We start from the raw sequence: 19,271 nt of genomic DNA, 5'->3' as shown, positions 1-19,271 counted from the left end.
GGGGACCGGCTGCGTGACCGACCGAGCGACCGCGCGGAGGTTTTTACACGTTTTGTGTCACCAAACCCTGAAGAGAAACCAGGTCCCGTTACCTGCCGGGGGTGAAACCCGCGCTCTCCAGCCTGTTTCCGTACCAGGCCTTCCCAGCCGCTGGCAGGTGCCCCCGGTGCCTCGCTCTCCTCAGGCGTTTCCTCCACGGGGGCTGTGCCCGCCCCGCAGCTCTCAGAAGGAGCTGGGAAGGATGGCTTGGCACGCAGGCTGCGGGTTTTGTTTCACTCCCTTGTTAGCTACAGGAAAGCCAGGTCTCTTAGATACATTACCTGTGTTTTCTCCCCCCACATAGTAGTATCCTTACCACACATCCTTGTGGGTAACAAACACCACGGGCTGGAAGAGCAGCGTTACCGTAATTCTTCTGCATCTTTCTCTAACTAGGACGTGGGATCTTTTCCATGAAATTCCTTGGCCTGGTTGAAGATGGTGCTCTACAGTAGCATTTACCCAGTATTTAGTGTTCAGTAACTGCATTTTTAGGTCGAAGTTGACTATGCTTAACCACTAATTTTGGCATGGAGACTATTTCTCTCAATGAAATAAAGTCTGTGACATATTAGTTGTAATAGCCTCAGGGGAAAAGTTTACATCGTAGGCAGATTTTATGCCAAACTTTGATCTCAGTTACACCCCAAAAACCTCACTGACTTCAGTGGTATTACATTCAGTTGCAGAGGATTTCTACCAGTGTTCTGTTGTTATTTGTTTTGTTTTGACTTGATCAATTTTTCATGCTAGCAATAGTAAGAAAAAAGGCTAAATTTCACCATCTGTATTTTTTTATCTCCTTAAGCTGTGACAATACATCTTGATGTGCAGTAGTTAATTATGGAGGAATAACAAAATGTTTCTTGAATACAAAAAAGACTTATAAGAGTCCCTAAAATTCTTTCTTGCCAAACTTAATTATAGTAGGCTTTACAAAGTGTACTATCTTTTACTTTATTTGAATTATTTCTTTGAGTGCTTAATCCAGAACTTGTTGTTTGGGAACAAATAGAGCCTGCTTATTATTTAAAAGCAGGCTCTGAGATCTCAATACCCTTTTGTATACTTTTATTCTATACAGATATTTGCACAAAAGCTGTGGTATTAACAAAACTATTGTTAGGAATAGTTGCCATATAATTTTTGGTTTGGGTTCTTAATTTCATCATTTACTAAATTATTTTTTTTTTTTCAAACTAGTATTGCTCACACTTAGTTTCTGCTCAGATGTAGCAATGTAAAATTTGAGTTTTTAATTATACTCAGAATATATACTGATTGATTTCATTAAGACTTCTCCTAATCTGCAACCTTCAGATTTCTTTCGACTTCTAAGCACTACACAAAAACTGTGTATGGAAGAACAGGGCAGATTTGCTCTGTTTGATTCCAGTCTGGTGACTGGACATTCACTTTTTCTTCAGTATGTATTTAAGAAGTACATATATATCAATAATAAAAATATTGTGTATAGAGTTACTGAGAGGAAAAGGGAAGTTCTGCCTTTATGATTAAGTGTCCTTATGTATTGTTCACATTTTTAGCATGTCTCCTGACATCTAAGCATGTGTAGGGTTCTGTTTATTGGAAGAAATTACAATGAACACGCTATATATGCTATAGTGATAGTTTTGCCTCTCACTTTTAGTTATCTAAACTTTAAATACTTGCTAGTATATGTTCTCTTGGGGTTTTTTCTAGGCATTCTGGTGATAATAATTCTTACAGGAGAAAATGCAAAAGCCTCCTTTCACTTTTGAAGAGTTCTTACCATCTCAATATTTGGTAGGTCCAACTGCTTATTATTTTAACTACCCCGTGAAGGGGTTCGGTCCTGAGAAAAGCCAAGTGAGTGTAAATATTGAGAACTGTGTTTGAGCACAGATTTTAATTCCAAGACCCTCAGACACTGGAAACTAAGAGGTTCATAGAAATGGCAAACCTTTAAGACAGCAGCCACTTTTTTGTTAACTTCCCTTTTTCTCACAGCTAAACCATGGAGGAAACATTTTGTCTGCTGTACAGCAATTTTCTATTGGAAGCAGGCTTGAATGATGACACTGAATCAAGCTTTTTAGAAAATACTTGATCAGTCCACAGCATTGCTAATGTAACAGAAAGTGCTGAACCCTGAGGCAAAAAAGTTCAGATGGCTATGAAAAAGGGAATAGCTAGTTTGTTTTTAAGTGAGCTTTCTTTCTTTTCTTGTACTGATAAGACTGCTAGGGAAATCTTTGAATATGCTTTATATTTTGTTAAAGAATGTAATATGCTGTGGTTAGTAAGGTTTTGTGAAAATTATATTCTTTTTGGAGGAAAATTAACTTTTTTTTTTACCTGCCTCCATTATTTGCAAGTGTCAATTCACTGAAAGACTTTAGCTACAGAGCTATGATAAAAACTGCTCTTTTGCTTTGAACAGAACTTTTTCTCTCAACAGAACAAAGAAACAAAATATGTTTGAAAGTTTGCATTTAATTTGCTTTTTAAAAAAAATAATTTGTCTTGCTGTTTTGCTATTAAGATAGAACATGTAATTTTCTTCTGGCTTTACTAAAGGGTGTAAAAACACATTGATCACTCTATGTTAACACCAAGTTATTTTAGGAAGGTGACCAATTTGAAGATTAACTTCAAATGTCTACCATTAATTTAAACAATTTGCTCAAATATTTAAGCTGCTAGTTTAAATTCTTTGCTAGATCAAGAAGTAGTTTCCCCCTCTGCTCCCAAATCTGTTCTCAACAGATGGAAGGCATTACTGTCCTTTCCAAGAATCTAAATGGCACATGATTTTATTTGTCTCTTTAGAAACACAGTAACCTTTTTTTCTTGAGTTATCTCCTTCTTTAATTAAAATGTCATAGTCTTTTTAATTTCTCTGTGTATGCTATAATGGGCCTCCCTGGCCTATTTCTGTTTTTCTGTCTTTTTGAGGTGATGTAATCATCTCTGAATGCAGTACATGGGCGAGGAGGAAATCACAGTCCACATTAAGAATGTTGCCATCATTAGAGATTCCTAGAAGGTGTATGAAAATGCATTTATATTGGTATTACAATTCTTCATGCAAAATGTAGTTCACAGATCACCTAATGTAATTTTTGCATTTTTATCGTTTTCAGAAATAACTATTTTTACTATGTACTGACTGCAGAAGGGGTAGGCAAGTTTTACCTCTCTTGATCAGCCTTATTCTTTGCTCGACAAGTTAAGGAAATTTTTTTACTTCAATGCTATGTGTAAATATCTGTATGAATGTGTTCTGCTGAATGTCAGTCCACTCTCAGTCTTGGAGAAAAGAGCAAACACAGGTATCACTGAACTAGAAAAACAGGCTGAAAAAATATGTTAATTACAGTGTGGACCAGCATATATAAAGCAATATATTACTGCCCTTAAAGAGAGTAACATTGGCCCAGGTAAGGGTTCACAGCTTTACTTAGTTTGCAAGAGTGAACCATCAAGTTTATAATTTAAAAAATTCTAATAAGCTAAAGTCCCAGGTCTGCCAGGGTTTTAGGAACATTTTGATTAAGAGATAAACAAAGTACAGGAAAAAGTCTACGAAAACATGTTGTTCTCTATAGATCTTGGTGTTATGAAGGTAATGTGAGACATACAGAAAGACTAAAATGATGATTTTTAATCCTCCCAGTCTTTCCAGTGATGCAGTAAGACTATACAGTGTGTTAAGTTTTGTGCACATGCACATTTAGATGTAGATCTAGATATACAAAAAGTCTCTATAAAATATTTCTATTTCTAGCTAAACCTTACTAATAGTTTTAAGACATTTCTACTGGGCAAATTGAGGCAGGGGAAGTTATGACTCAGACAAGTGAGAGGGGGAAAGTGAAGATGAATTACATATTTTTAGTTATTTTTATGGATTAGACAAGAAAGACCAACTTTTCAACTTTTTTTTTCCTTGTATCCAGAAGTGGGATTACGTGTGTCTCTGCATGTTTGTTGGGAGAAAAAACAAGCAAAGAACTTGAAAAGGTACTTTTTCCTTATATCTCCAGAGGTATTTTGTAGTCACCTAAACCCTCAATTCTAGACCATTGCTCCTTGTCTGAGGCATATTCACAGTTCATAATATGGATTGGCTTAGCTGAAAATGTTTCTGTCACTGTGTGAAATAGCATTAATGACTGATGGACAGTACTGCTGGATCAGTGGGATTGCATTGATACAGAAATATAAATAAGCAAGAGGAACAGATTCCTAAGAGTTATGTGATCATAGTTACCACCAACATGAAACAATCACTAATTTGTTACTGCTATCAGATACTCTGCAATCCTGACTTTTGATCCATTTTGCATGTTAAGTTCTTATTAATAAAAAGAACTTTAATTACTTTTTTTAAATTAATGTATCATTAAATGGTATTACACAGACTGATTCACAATCTGTGTTAAAATAACTGTGTTAAAATTATTAACTGTTAATACTGAAGAACATTGTAAATCTTATATCACTTAAATGCTGCATTTTTCTCAATAAATTTTGACAGCTTCATATTTATAAATGAAGGCAACAGTTGATTCCTGTCATTTATCCAAATACATATAGTGTCAAGCAGATAAAAACAAGTAGTTCAAGGTGAAGGATAGATTTAAAATTCAGATTGTTGAGCAGCCTTGATAACCTCTATGCCTGAACAGTGACCTGCCAATAGTACTTGCTGCAAAATGTATGCTCACTTATGTCACATTTTTGAGAAGAAGCATCCTTGTTGGAGTTGATATTTGAAATATCAATCTATAGAGAAGTAATTGCTAGTCCAAAAAATATAAAATGTTGTGGATTTTGCATAGAACATAGTGTCTTGGAACTCCATGAATGACTGTAGAGCTTAATACTTGGACTGGATAAAAATCTTACTTGAGTTTATAATCTGCAGCTATTCCTGTTAGAGGCGTTTGCAATATGCTGCCAGAACCTGATGTAGCTTTCTGAAATGCCACATCTGTGTTATAAAAACAAATTTTTGGAAGACTGATTTTAGCTAATTTTGTTGATTTGTGCTTAAATATGTGCAAATGATAAGCAGGATGCAAGGAATATGGAAATCCTATCTGCATTTCTACACACAGTTCTGACACAGTTTAGAATCCATGCTTGCCTGCTGGTCTAAAAGGGAATAAGTTAATCTAGTGTCTTCATTTTCGGATTTCTTAAATCTCTGCATTCATTGTAATCAATATTTTATTGTTGTTTCAACAGAAAAATGTTATAGAAGTTTGGAGAATTTTGTTTCTCTCAAAATCATGTATTAGAGTGTTTAAGGATTCATTTTGGTGGTGGTTCCTCCATAAGTTTAAGGTGTAAATTAATTTCAAGCATTTATAGATCTGTTATTATCAAACAACTGCGTGTTCCTCGGATACAAAAATGCAAGTATTTTAGTGATTAAGCTCAACTGCATAAAATGTAGGCCCAAGATTAACTTTTCATATAACTTTAAAGAGTAGTAGTTGAACATCTGAAGAACTAATTTAGTTAGCAGTTTTATACCATGAAGCTTAAAATAAACCTTTAGATCAAACTGACTGTTTATCTTACTTTGCTTATTTTGTGTAATGGTGCTAGGGTTTATAAAAGGTATAAGTTTGGAATATTTAGGTTAAGAACATAAATCAAAAGTGTATGTATTCTGTTACCTCAGGTGATCACTATGTTCTTTATTAAGAAGAGAAGGAAAATATTAATGGAACAGGAGACTGTGCTTATGTACATTGGCTTTGATTCAGTACAGCACTTAGGCTTCGTCTTAATTGTTGGCTGATAGACTTAACATATGCTTCAAATAATGCATGTTCTTAAGAGCTATTTTGAATCAGGAACTACTGCAATATACTAAAAAAATAATCTGTTAATACATTTAGAAGAGCAACATGTTAAGAGTAAGAGGCAGAACTAATAAAGAGTAAGTTTCAGTGGTATTCCTTTCTGTTGTCAATGCCTCACATCATAGGGTAGATAAATGTGAGCTTTTATAATGTCATGCATCGGTATATTAGCACACCACTATAACTGAATTGATGCTGATACCTTTTTCCTGATTTTTTTCCTTTATGAAACCTGACCACTTCTTTGACAGAACTGCAGATTTTGTGGCACTTTTTCTTCCTGTTCCCAGGGATGCTAAAGGACATTGGGTTTTTTTCCAGGTAACAATACAATTACTTCTCATTTTCAGCGATACATGGGTAAATGTTGTATTTCAACTCATGAAAGTATTAACATGTCACATAAACCAATTTACATATAACCAGAGTAGCAGCATTTGACTCCAAAATAGAGCTGGATGCATATGCGTGGAAGTCCCAGAGAGAGAACAGTAAAAAATTGTGAGGAAAAGCTAGAGATTATTGTGGACAATCAGAAGTTATTTTTTTTAACTTTTTTTTTTTTTTTTTTTGGTCACATATAATGTGTGAATAAGAAAATTTAATTATAATATTACAATATGTGATTTTTAAAAATACCTTGGTTTTCATTAGATATAATTATTAGTTACACATTAACAAATAACATTTTCTTCTTTACCTTTAACTTTAACCCTAAATGACTTGTTCCAAGTATGTAATTTGTTAAAATCAGTATCTTTCAGTTCAGGCTTGACTGTGAAATTTGACTTATATGTTGATAAACCAATTTTTTTTAGAAATTAATTTCCCTATTATTGATAGATTCACCAAATGTTTCACACAAATAATAAAAGTCTGTACTATTTTATTTTATTGTTTGGCAGAGTGCCTACGAATTGCTACCATTCATTTGAATATTTTTGCATTAACTACAAAATTGTAATACGAGCTCTCTTTTGTATCCTTTTTAGATACAGAGTTATTCTTACTTTGTCAGATACATCCTGCTTGTTTGTCAAAAGTCACTTATGTCCATTTATGTGGAGCATTTCCTGAATCCATTAAATGATGATTTTAAGGATGGATGTGTAGACTTAATTTTTCAGTGAATATATAGTACTGGTAGTTTTTCTCCTCCTCCCTGAGGCATATTCGGTGCAGACCACCAAGTCTGCATTTCAGTGAGAATCTGTTGCTTTATCCCTTAGTAATTATATGCATATATATACATACATAGAAAACGGTCACTTTGTATAAATATTCTTGCAGGATTCAGAATGTACCTGTGCTAGGAGTTTCTATTGGAAGTAGTATTATATTACCATTAAATATCTGCATGTTTTAACAGTAACAGTTTACGATTTTTAGATTGCCTGTGTCATTTAATATCCATTCCAAAACTTAGATTTAGAGCAGATTTCTATCTTCAGTGCTCATTTATTTAGATTTCATGACAATGTGGGTTTCATTATCTTGTATGTTGAAGCCAATTGACAAATGCAATAGAAATATGTTTTTGAAGTACATATAAAATTCAGAAATATTTTCGCAAGACCTCTCTCCCTGTCAGTCACTGTTGGGCAGAATTTTCTTTTTAGTTACAGACAGAGAAAATTGTATGGAGAAAAAGATCACCCTGAAAAATTGAATTCAGAGAAGGTTTGCATACTTCAAAGTTACAAACACACCAAGCTCCAAAAGGGCCTTTAACTTGGAAGAGCTGGATAAACCCACAGCATGCTCTGTAATGTGTAACCACTGTAAATAGATAATGGGTAGAATTAACTGAAATTTAGTCAGACCAGAAAACAATCCCATGAAACTAGACCACTGGTATGACATAGATTCTGTGTCTCCATGAAACTTACGGTGTGGGTGCTGTGCAAAATTCTACTGAAATCAATATTGAAAACCACTGACTAAAGTAAATTATGTATTGCTGCCAGAATAATTCACAACATCAATAGAACATATGCAAATGTATTAAATTACCAGAACTGGAACAACCACAAAGTAAGGATATTTCTCCCTGGGAAACACCAAGCAGAAGCCGAATGGAGATAGTAAAAGCTATCCTAGTTGAATTAAGTCTATGAATATAATTATTTCAGTTAACAGGTTTGGGTCCTGAGCCTGAACTTGACCATGGGCATACAAATTTGCACACTGGAGACAGGGAATAAAGCAATTTTCATTTCATTTTGGTAATTCATAGGGTGATTATCAAAATTAACATAAACATTTTTCTAAATTTAATTTTTTTTATTTTCAGGTCTAAGCCCAAGAAATGTGTATGGATTAAATGAAATCTCGACAGCTTTAAGGCTGCCACAGTAAATCATACTAGTAAAGATGCTACTACTAGAACGCAAGCTAGTGTCTCTGCCAATTCTACAGCAGCCTGTAAGTCTTGCAAATATTTTTAAACACATAATGCATATTACTTTCTGCATTTTGGAATGAAAATTACAGTACACTGCAAAATCTAATTGTCAACATAAATGATTAGTAATATTTTCCATTTGTTTTTCACAAAATCAAAATGTTACCGCAATGAAAAATGAATTGTAGATTTTGGTCAACTCTAAGCTTATCCTTCTAATAGACTGATATTGCCATTTGATTAAACTGTAAACAGTATTACAAAGTATTTAAATAAGCTGCTGTTACTCCATCTGATGGTTTTGATTTGTCAATTTCTTTACCACTAGTGACAGCTACTCTATTTTCTATGTCTTCCTCTGGCGCCTGGCTCCCATTTTCAGTATGTCTTGCATTCTAACCTCTGTCTTCTACTCCTTTGTCTTCACTGTCCTAATGGATCAGATCTTGAATTTTTCCTCTTTCGCACTAGCCTGCTGTTCTTTCTCATTGCTGTTATTTTAACATCTTTTCTCCAGCTTTTTGTGCTGATATTTCTTCTAGCTTGCTCCCTTTCTGAATGCTATCCAACATTTTGTTTCTTCAAGTTTATTTTTCTCTCTTCCTCTTGCCTGAAATTACTGTTTTCCTTCTAATAACTATGGCCATAATTTTATGCTACCAATCTTCTCTCAATCTTCAGAGGGGGAAGAGGCTTTTGGGGCAGGACTTAACAGGGCTCATTGAGAGAGCTTTAAACTAGATGTGAAGGGGGAAGGGGAGAAAACTGTGTCTGTTAGGGACAAGCACAAGAGGAACGAACCAGGGCCCGAAGGCAGGTGGTCTAGGGAGGATTTAGTCCCACCAGTGTGCTGTTTGTTTCCTGAAATGCCTGTATGCTAATGCACGCAGCATGGGGAATAAGCAAGAAGAGTTAGAGGTCAGTGTGCGGGCTAAGGGTTATGATCTGGTAGCAATAACAGAGACATGGTGGGACAGGTCACATGACTGGAATGTGGCCATGGATGGTTATGTGCTTTTTCGGAAAGATAGGGCGGGGAAGCGAGGTGGTGGAGTTGCTCTTTATGTGAGAGAGCAACTAGAATGTATTGAGTTTTGTGCAGGGGCTGATGAGGGGCAAGTTGAAAGTCTGTGGATAATGAAACCCAGAAAGAAAAAACAAGGGACAAAAAAACCAAACCATTTTACACTCCTACAAAATTACACATATTTATATTTCAAAGAATCATTGCATTCTAATTATTCACAGTACTGCTATGACTTTTCACTCTACTTTGAATTTCTTCCCCTTAATAGCAAGTCTCCTTGCTTTCTCTTTTAATGTAGCAATACTACAGAATCTAAAAGAAGAAAGGTAAAGAAAGAGAGAAAGAAGGATAGACTGAGAGTGAAAAGCCTGACAACTGTGTAACAAACAAGAACATAGTAGAAAAAAAATGTATTGTACTGAAGCTGAAAATTCTTTTTGAAAAATGTCAGAAGACCAGGTAGATTATTAAGCAATACAGTAAGATAATTATTTGTTTGCCTTGTTTGTACAATATTAACTACCTAATTTGTAAGGCATGGTGATAGAATTTAAATGCTAATAAAATCTTAACTGAGCTGATGTAATCACAACAAAACAGATTTTATATGAGTACATATCCTGTGTGGAAGGAACAAAATACCCAGCAGGACCAGAACCCTGGACTTCCACAGGGCAAACTTTGGTCTCCTCAATCATCTATTAAGGGAAATCCCATGGGACAGGGTGCTAGAAAATAAAGGAGCTCAAGATAGCTGGTCAACATTCAAGGACCACTTCTTGCAAGCACAGGATCAGAGTGTCCCAATGGTTAGGAAATCTAGTAAGGGTGCTAGGAGACCTGCATGGTTAAAGAAGGAACTACTGGGCAAACTTAAGTGGAAAAGGAAAATCTATAGATCATGGAAGGAGGGGCTGGTCACTTGGGAGGAATATAGGACTGTTGTCAGAGGATGTAGGGAGGCAATTAGGAAAGCTAAGGCCTCCTTGGAACTTAACCTTGCAAGTCAGGTTAAGGATAATAGAAAGGGCTTTTTCAAGTACATAGCTAGCAAAACTAGCAATAGAGGCAATATTGGCCCATTGAGGAATGAGGTGGGAGCCCTGGTGACAGAGGATATAAAGAAGGCAGAGGTGCTGAATGCCTTCTTTGCCTCTGTCTTCACTCCTGCAGGGTCTCCCTATGAGCCCCAGATTCATATAGCCCCAGAAGAAGTCAAGATAGAGGAAGAGTTTGACATGGTAGATGAGGATTGGGTTAGGGATCAGTTGAGTAATCTGGACATCCATAAATCAATGGGTCCAGATGGAATGCACCCAAGGGTGCTGAGGGAGCTGGCGGAGGTCATTGCTAGGCCACTCTCCATCATCTTCAGTAAATCATGGGCAACAGGTGAGGTGCCTGAGGACTGGAGGATAGCAAATGTCACTCCAGTCTACAAGAAGGGCAAGAAGGAGGACCCGGGTAACTATAGACCGGTCAGCCTCACCTCCATCCCTGGAAAGGTGATGGAACAACTTGTTCTTGTGACTATCTCCAGGCACATCAAGGACATGGGGGTCATCAAGAGCAGTCAGCATGGTTTTATCAAGGGTAAATCATGTTTGACTAACCTCATAGCCTTCTATGAGGAAATTACTAGGTGGATAGATGATGGTAGAGCGGTAGATGTGGTTTATCTTGATTTCAGTAAAGCATTTGACACCGTCTCCCACAGCATCCTTGTGGATAAGTTGATCAGGTATGGGTTTGGTGACCAGGAAGTGAGGTGGATTAGGAACTGGTTGAAAGGAAGGAGTCAGAGAGTTGTAGTCAATGGGGTAGAATCTGGTTGGAGGTGTGTTACTAGTGGAGTCCCACAAGGGTCGGTGCTGGGACCGGTGTTGTTCAACATCTTCATCAACGACCTGGATGAGGGTATAGAATGTACCCTCAGCAAGTTTGCTGATGACACTAAGCTGGGAGGAGTGGCTGACACACCAGAAGGCTGTGCTGCCATTCAGAGAGACTTAGATAGGTTGGAGAGTTGGGCGGGGAGAAACATGATGAAATTCAACAAGGGGAAGTGCAGAGTTTTACATTTGGGGAAGAACAACACCATGTCCCAGTACAGGTTGGGGGCTGAACTGCTGGAGAGTAGTGTAGGTGAAAGAGACCTGGGGGTCCTGGTAGACAGGAGGATGACCATGAGCCAGCAATGTGCCCTTGTGGCCAAGAAGGCCAATGGCATCCTGGGGTGCATTAGAAAGGGTGTGGTTAGTAGGTCAAGAGAGGTTCTCCTCCCCCTCTATTCTGCATTGGTGAGGCCGCATCTGGAGTATTGTGTCCAGTTCTGGGCCCCTCAGTTCAAGAAGGACAGGGAAGTGCTTGAAAGAGTCCAGCGCAGAGCTACTAAGATGATTAAGGGAGTGGAACATCTCCCTTATGAGGAAAGGCTGAGGGAGCTGGGTCTCTTTAGCTTGGAGAAGAGGAGACTGAGGGGTGACCTCATCAATGTTTACAAATATGTAAGGGGTGAGTGTCAGGGAGATGGAGTTAGGCTTTTCTCAGTGATGACCAGTGATAGGACAAGGGGTAATGGGTGCAAATTGGAGCATAGGAGGTTCAAGGTGAATATCTGAAAAAATTGTTTTACTGTAAGAGTGACAGAGCACTGGAACAGGCTGCCCAGGGAGGTTGTGGAGTCTCCTTCACTGGAGACATTCAAAACCCACCTGGATGCTTTCCTGTGTGATGTACTCTAGGTGACCCTGCTCTGGCAGGGGGGGTTGGACTAGATGATCTTTCAAGGTCCCTTCCAACCCCTGTGATTCTATGATTCTATGATTCTCTTACTCCTTTTTATCTTCCTTCTGCCCCAACTATAGCTAAACTACTATTCCTGTCCTTGCCTTTTTTTCTCCATCTTTTTTTGCCATGGACTCATATCTGGATTTAGATAACTTGTCAGTCATCAAGGTAGGAAGACCTTGTTTTTGTTGCAAACAATTCAGATTAATATTTCTGGAAGAAAAACTCATAAATTTGCATCATAGATATAATTTATGGCAGTGAAGTCTGTGATTCCTTGATTTCCCATTTTCTAGTGTATAATTTGCTAAATAGAATAGGTTTATTCATTGCCAGTCTTAAATAGAAGCTAAAGGATGATTTAAGAAATTCTTTATTTATGGGATTTATCTGAATCAGAAAAGACATCTCTGCAAATTTTCACTGCTGCTCACCCCACCCTGCTGATAGTGTTCCCACTCCTCAGCCCCTATGATTTTCAGTGGTATCACTCTGACGCATTTGCTTTACAGTTATATTAAATGCTTAGGAAAAGACTGAGGGTTGTCTCTTGTATCTAGTAATGTTAAGGACAGAAAGTTTTGGAACATGCTGTACTCAGGAAATCCTGAATTAGTGAAGTACTGCAGACATGTCAGAGAAAGGAAAGTGTTCTGGCATGTGCCATGATTCCCACAAAGCTTTCACTTTTAATGTGGATTTAAGAGAACTGTGTGGATTTTTCCCAGTGGGATAGGCTATCTAAAGGAAAAGAAGACTTGCTCTTGATTAGTAGCTGAAGGATTTAGTCTCTGCAAATTAATACAGCTTTGTAGAATCTTTGTATGGATTGGCTATGCATATCTCCGGTTTAATGAAGTTATCTCTTGCTCTCCTTATGTATTGCCTGTTAGCTTTCCTGTATAATTTTCCTGTTTTATTTAGTTTTTATTTTCAAGTAAAATTTAAAAAATGATGTGGTTTCTTTCAAGTCGGAAGTCATTGTTACTCTCATCAAGTTACTGTCTTGAAAGAAAATTCTTTTTTCTTTCAATCCGTTTTCTGTGTGTTACTTAGTTTTTAGAAGCAAATCTATCCATGTTTTTGAACAGAGGAACATTTTGGTTTAAAAAATAATATGCTTTTACAAAACCTAAACCCAGTGGAAACAGTTGCATGATTTTTATAAATTCCAATGGTTTTGTTCTTGTATAATCGTATTTCCTTTTGGATCTTGGTCATTGTATTACATTACTGGTATTTGAAAACAAGAATATGAAGCTGAGTAGAAAATTATTTGTGAAGCGGATTCAGTAAATACTCAGCTCTTGTTTATAATAACCCTTCTGACCTAAAGGGGTCTGTTTTAATGACAGTAACTTCTTGTATTGCTTGAAGCTATTGTTATCTTGATGTTTCAATGCAAGATGTAATGACTGTTTTTTTCCTATGACAATTAAATAGGAGAGGCCTTACTGTTTTACCTTTTCCTGTTAACATCTGATTCTGTGGTCTACCTGATTGCTTTAGGCTTGCAGGACAGTCCAGTTCTGTTCAATAATCAAGTGTTCTCTTTTATGACCACTGAGAAGTTAGTTGCTTGTCGAGACCCACTTTGATTCCTAGTTTTCAGTGAGATCAATAGGAATAGGGTGTATAGGCAAGTTAGCTGTCATATTAACATGTTGTGTCTTACACAAGAACTGAGAGTTCATGGTTTCCAAATGTTGCCTTTCCTTTAAAGGTCTGCTCTGTGGTTTCTGTATTGTGCAATAATGTCACAGCAACTCATATAAACAAGCTAACCTTGTAGGCTAGCATAAACAGAGGTAGCAGTCTAACTGTCATGGCATGGTGCCCTGTGTGCCAACAGAAGTCACTAGGAGTGTGGGTAGAAACAGCTACATCTCCTCTCTGGCCATATTGTGATTAGTCTGGTAATTTAAAGCTAGTAGGGGTGTATGTTTAAGGTTTTAGCAGCATGTGCCAGACTTAATCTTTTTCTAATCAAATAACACATTGAAAGTAGCTTGCTAAAAGTCATATAAGAAATCTGTAGCAGAACCAGGTTTTAACGGCCAGTAAATGAACCATGAAAACTCAGTGGTCACTAGCCAATTACTTGGTTCTTGTCCATCAAAACTGGTGCTGTCCAAGACAATAGTAAATTGTGTTTACGCTCAGCCAGCCAGTTGTAATTGTAAAGTCCTGAATTCTTATTAAAATTATACCACATAACATTATTATTATAAAAGCATTTCTGGTGGTCATAAAGAGATTACTGAATTAGTTGGAAGATTAGAGGGGTGATACTTAGCACTGGTGACACCAAATCTGGAGTATTGTGTTCAGTTCTAGGTGCTCCTTAGAACAAGAGAGACATGGACATACAGGAGATAGCCCAATGAAGGACCCCAAAAGTTTAGGGACTGGTGCACTTCTCCTTTGAGGAAGACCGAGAGAGCTGAGATTGGAGAAGAGAAAGCTGGGGGGGGGGGTCTTATAAATGTATATAAATACCCAAAGGGAAAATGTGAAGAGGACTGGGGAAACACTTTTTAACTCTGAGGGTTACTGAGCACTGGCACAGGTCGTGCAGAGAGTTGTGGAGTCTCTCTCCTTGGAGATACAGGAGGCCCTACTTGAGCGGGGAGGTTGGACCAGATGACCTCTAGAGGTCCCTTCCAACCTCAACCATTCTGTGATTCTCTGAATAAAGTGAGACAGAGATTCTTTTAAATAAAGCTGGGACAATGAAACACCTTGAGTTGAGGTTCTTCCCTCAGGGGGAATATAGGCTCAGAGGGATATAGGCTAGAAGTAGTGCCTCTGCTACTGTATAAAAACGGAAATATATAAATAAGACGTTGCATAAGGATTTGCCTGAGTTGCCCAGGTAACATCATACCATAGGTCTGTCAGTGCTTTGTTGGCACATGGTCAGAAAACAGAGGTGCAAACCAATGAAGACTGATCAGTACAATCAGCTGTTTTCAGTGTTTACCTTGCAAAGCTAGAAAAAGCTTTGTGTTTTAGTCTTGCAAAATTATGAACGTCCAAGTGACAGAAATGTTTTCTGATTGTGTAGACTCTATTAGCTCTAGAAAGAGTTTAGTCCGTAGAGGACTAAGCCCTTAAAATTGACAAGTCTTACTCCTCAACAATGGGCAAGCTGTTGATAAGTGGACTTGTAATGAATTTCACAAATCTACTGGGGTGCTAGGTGAGGCAGTTACTTACTTTCCTAATGTGTCTAAGCACAATAGATATCTGCTTCCAATTTGAATCCGTTGAACTCTGGCAGCCTACTTAACCAGATAGCTTCCAATTCTCACTAGGAACTCATATTCACCTTTCAGATGCCTGGTATCTTTTCAGATCTGTGCTTCACTGAAGAATGCTCAGTGTTCAGATCTTTAATCATCACTGAAACTATTTTAGAAATTACCTTAAAAGTAAGGATCCTTATTTGATATTGGACTTCATTCTGAAAACACTGTAACCTTTATGTGACAAGTTTATGCATCTTCATTCAAATTCCTCTGCTTTTCTGCTTAGGACTGAAGGAGAACTGTTTAGTCTCACAAGGAAGTAATTTCCTCTGAATTTAGCTCTTTTTTCCCTTTTGTGTTAAGAGTAAATTTTTCAAGTCCCAGGCCTCTAAATAAAATAGTTTTTTAAATGAAACAACCAATCTTTGTAAGCTGGGATCTGCCTTGCAGACAGAATTGAAGAAAATCTCCCTTTTTAGGTCTGGAATGGAAGCAGTTACAGAATTTCAGTGTCTGGAATGCCTGAGATTTACAAGCTAGCTTTTTTCAGCCAGGTATTGAGAATTTATTTACAGAGGTCAAGTTTTAACACTTGGTAGTTTTAACACTATATACATTTTTTTTTTTTTTTGCAAATCTTCATCATTAAATTCTGCAGTTGTAATTTATGTAAGACTATGAACATGAATGCCTGGTGTTAAAAAACTTTTTTAGACATTGTGCTGTGTGAATATAATTAAATTTAACATGAATGTAATGTTAAAAAACATCCTCTAACTCCTTGAATATTTTCCTGGGTTTCTGCTTTGGACACAGTCCTGATCTTCAAAGTTATCTACTAACAGCACAGTTAGCTTTTTTTTTGCTGATAACTTCACCTTCTCCCTTGTTTTACATTTAAATAACCTTTACTTTTTAAACGTATCCAGTGATATAAACAGTTGATTGTGGTTTTTTGTTATAAAATGTTATTTTTTAAAAAAAGTATAATCTCAGCTTTAAGTATAGATGTCAGCTGTGATGATTGCTGTTTCCCTAATTTGGGGAGAACCTGTCACTTTCATTTCTACACCTTAGATGTTATGTAATTTTTATGTTTTTTTAAAAGTTGGTATTGTGGAGTGAAATTGTATAAATTACGAAGTATTTAGACTACTCAGATACTGGTCGTTGAGTGCCGTGAAATGCTGCTGTTCTTTTACAGCTTTATTGATTAAACATTAATTTACATTTTGCTCCAGCTCATTCAAAAAGAATATACATCTTTTCTTCAAGAAGTAATTTAAAACACAGACAAGTGTATTTTAATAATTACTCAATGATTAATCATTTAGTGATCTGATTGTTACAGATGCTATGCACAGTAGTGTTTTCCATTACTTGCAACAAAACTAAAAGTGAGACCATATTGTACCATATCATGTCTTTTAAAGGTCATGGAGATTTTCCAATTGTCATTTTTTATTGAGTTATGTAATGTGTTTACACCGTTTTGCATACCTTTCATGACATGCATGTGTAATTATAGCCCTAACATAGAAAATATGTTTTGTGTAGTTGTTCAAAGAGGTTGAAGTGCATCCTAAATTACTGTTTTAGGAAAAAAAAAAGCTTTCATATGGAATCATAGACTCATTTAGGTTAGAAGGGTGCTGCAGGTCTCTTGTCCAATCTTCTGCTCCAAGCAGAGCCCACACTGATTTTAGACTCCTTTGATAGGGCTTTGTCTAGTCATGTCCCGAAAACCTCTGAGAATGGAGATTCTGCAGTCTTATACAAGATTCCCCAGATAAGGTTAGCTTGTTTCTGTGCCACAGAGAATTTATCACCACTAATACAAAAGATAAGTAAGTAGAACCTTGTTAATGAGACTTAAAGAGCCTACATAATGGAGCAGTTGCTGGGCAATGTAAATGGTAATTGAAGGTGGCTAAATAAAATGTCTATTTAATCCACAGGGGCTTATATCTCAGTTCTAAACCATGGTCTATTTACACTTTTTAGTACCTGTGGTAAACAAAGAAAAAAGCTAGATGAAAGCCAGTGCATGTGAAGGAAAAACAAAGATACTACAAATGAGAGTAGCTTTTATATCCCACCTTGTTTGGATTATTTTAACCTTTAGTTTGATAAAGGTTAGTAATGAGCCATATCCAAACAAGTGTATCTGTTTCTTTTCATACAAACCTGTTTTCCTCTCACATGCTATATTGCATGAGTGATGTTAAGACTGGATTGGGATGTAATTGATAAAAAAGGCTTTTGTGAGGATTTCTGACATCTACTTGAATAATATCTGTTTAAACCTAACAGATTATCTTTTTTATCTGTATCTTTTAATAATTTTCTACTGTAGATCATCACTATAAATTTTCTGATTTTTATTCCCTGGTTTTAGCACTAAACCTATTTTTTCAGAGACAGCTGAAAAGAAATATACTTTCTTTCAGAAGAGATTTCTTTAAGTCAAAGATACATTGAAAATTGCTCATCTGAGTTCGTCTGATTTTGGTTTTCTGTTCCCCTTTTCCATTATGGACTGTAATAAAACAGTCCAGGATATGTTGTAACCTTTAACTCTGTTTGACTATTAAAATGTCAGAAGAAATGAAAGAAAAAGCACGCAAGAAAGGCAAAATACTGTGTGTTTTTTCTCGAATATAGCCCCTCCTCTGCTAAGTCATCATAGGAAAGGTATTACAATGTGCAAGGCCAGAAGGATTGTATCATTTGCACTCAGGTGTCTTTTTGTGAACCATTCACTCATAGGATGCATGTCAGACAGTTGTAAAACATAAAACAACCTTGTCTTGCCTGATAATGATGGTAAGATTGCTATCCATTAGACAAAGCATATAGCAGTAAGGGCTAATTAGCATTGGGGTTGAGAAATTGCTTGACTGTATTCTTTTATTTTTTAATTACATAAACAAAACATCTTTAGAAGATCTTGTCTGTATCTGGATATAATGTTAAGCTTTTTAGGCATATATATTCATATACTAATGTGCATACTCACGTTTTAATACATTTTCTTATATTAATTTTTATTTCTAAGTTTCAACTAACCTAGTTTAGATCTAGAAACTTTTGCTATTATGTTAATGTTGATCTTGAGTTTGAACTTTGTTTCAGTGTTTATATATTCATAGAAAGTATCTTTGATAGTACAATCTACTGTGTTCAGTGAACAAGTGATAGATTAACCAGCAAAAGCATAAGGAAGGTTTACTGATACAGCTGTAGCTACAATTATTTCTGCATAGAGCATTTATATCTACACCTTGATGTTTGATATTACCAAGTCAAAAAACATAAGTGATTTCCAAATTATAGTATTTGTTAAACAAGTATTTTTTAAAAAGATAAATATTTATTAAAAGGAGAATTGTTGATGTTTTCTATGAGTGCTGTTACAAAGAAAGTGTTTCATGTGGGAACAAATGATTGGCTCTAGACACTTGTAATGAAAAGCAGGGCATTTAACACCGTTAGTAATGAACTTTATCCCAGTCATCTAGCAGCTATTTTAGCTGTTTTTTGGTGATCTTTATCTAAGCACAATTATCACAATACCAAGAAAACTTGTCAGCAAACTGGAGAGCATGAAATTATATAATGTAGTACTTGTGTAGGGCTTAGTTGAACACCTCAATAGCTAGAAAATAGAGATGGCTTTTCTTCATCAGGTCTTACTGATTTTAGTTGAAGTTTCATACTAGTTATGTAGGGTCTTACGTATTTCTGTATCTGTGAGTTGAGGTTCTACCATCTGACGAGTAGTTCCAGTACCTGCTGGAAGTGTAACGTTCTTTTACCTGGTGTAACTCTGAGCATGCTATTAAATTCAATTAGCAAGAGTATGTGGCAAAGATTTTTTACATTTTTGCATTGTT

This window comes from Chaetura pelagica, unplaced genomic scaffold (genome assembly GCF_000747805.2).
Source record: "Chaetura pelagica isolate M959 unplaced genomic scaffold, ChaPel_1.0 scaffold222, whole genome shotgun sequence".
In the NCBI taxonomy this organism is placed as follows: domain Eukaryota; kingdom Metazoa; phylum Chordata; class Aves; order Apodiformes; family Apodidae; genus Chaetura; species Chaetura pelagica.
This window is presented reverse-complemented; position numbering follows the sequence as displayed.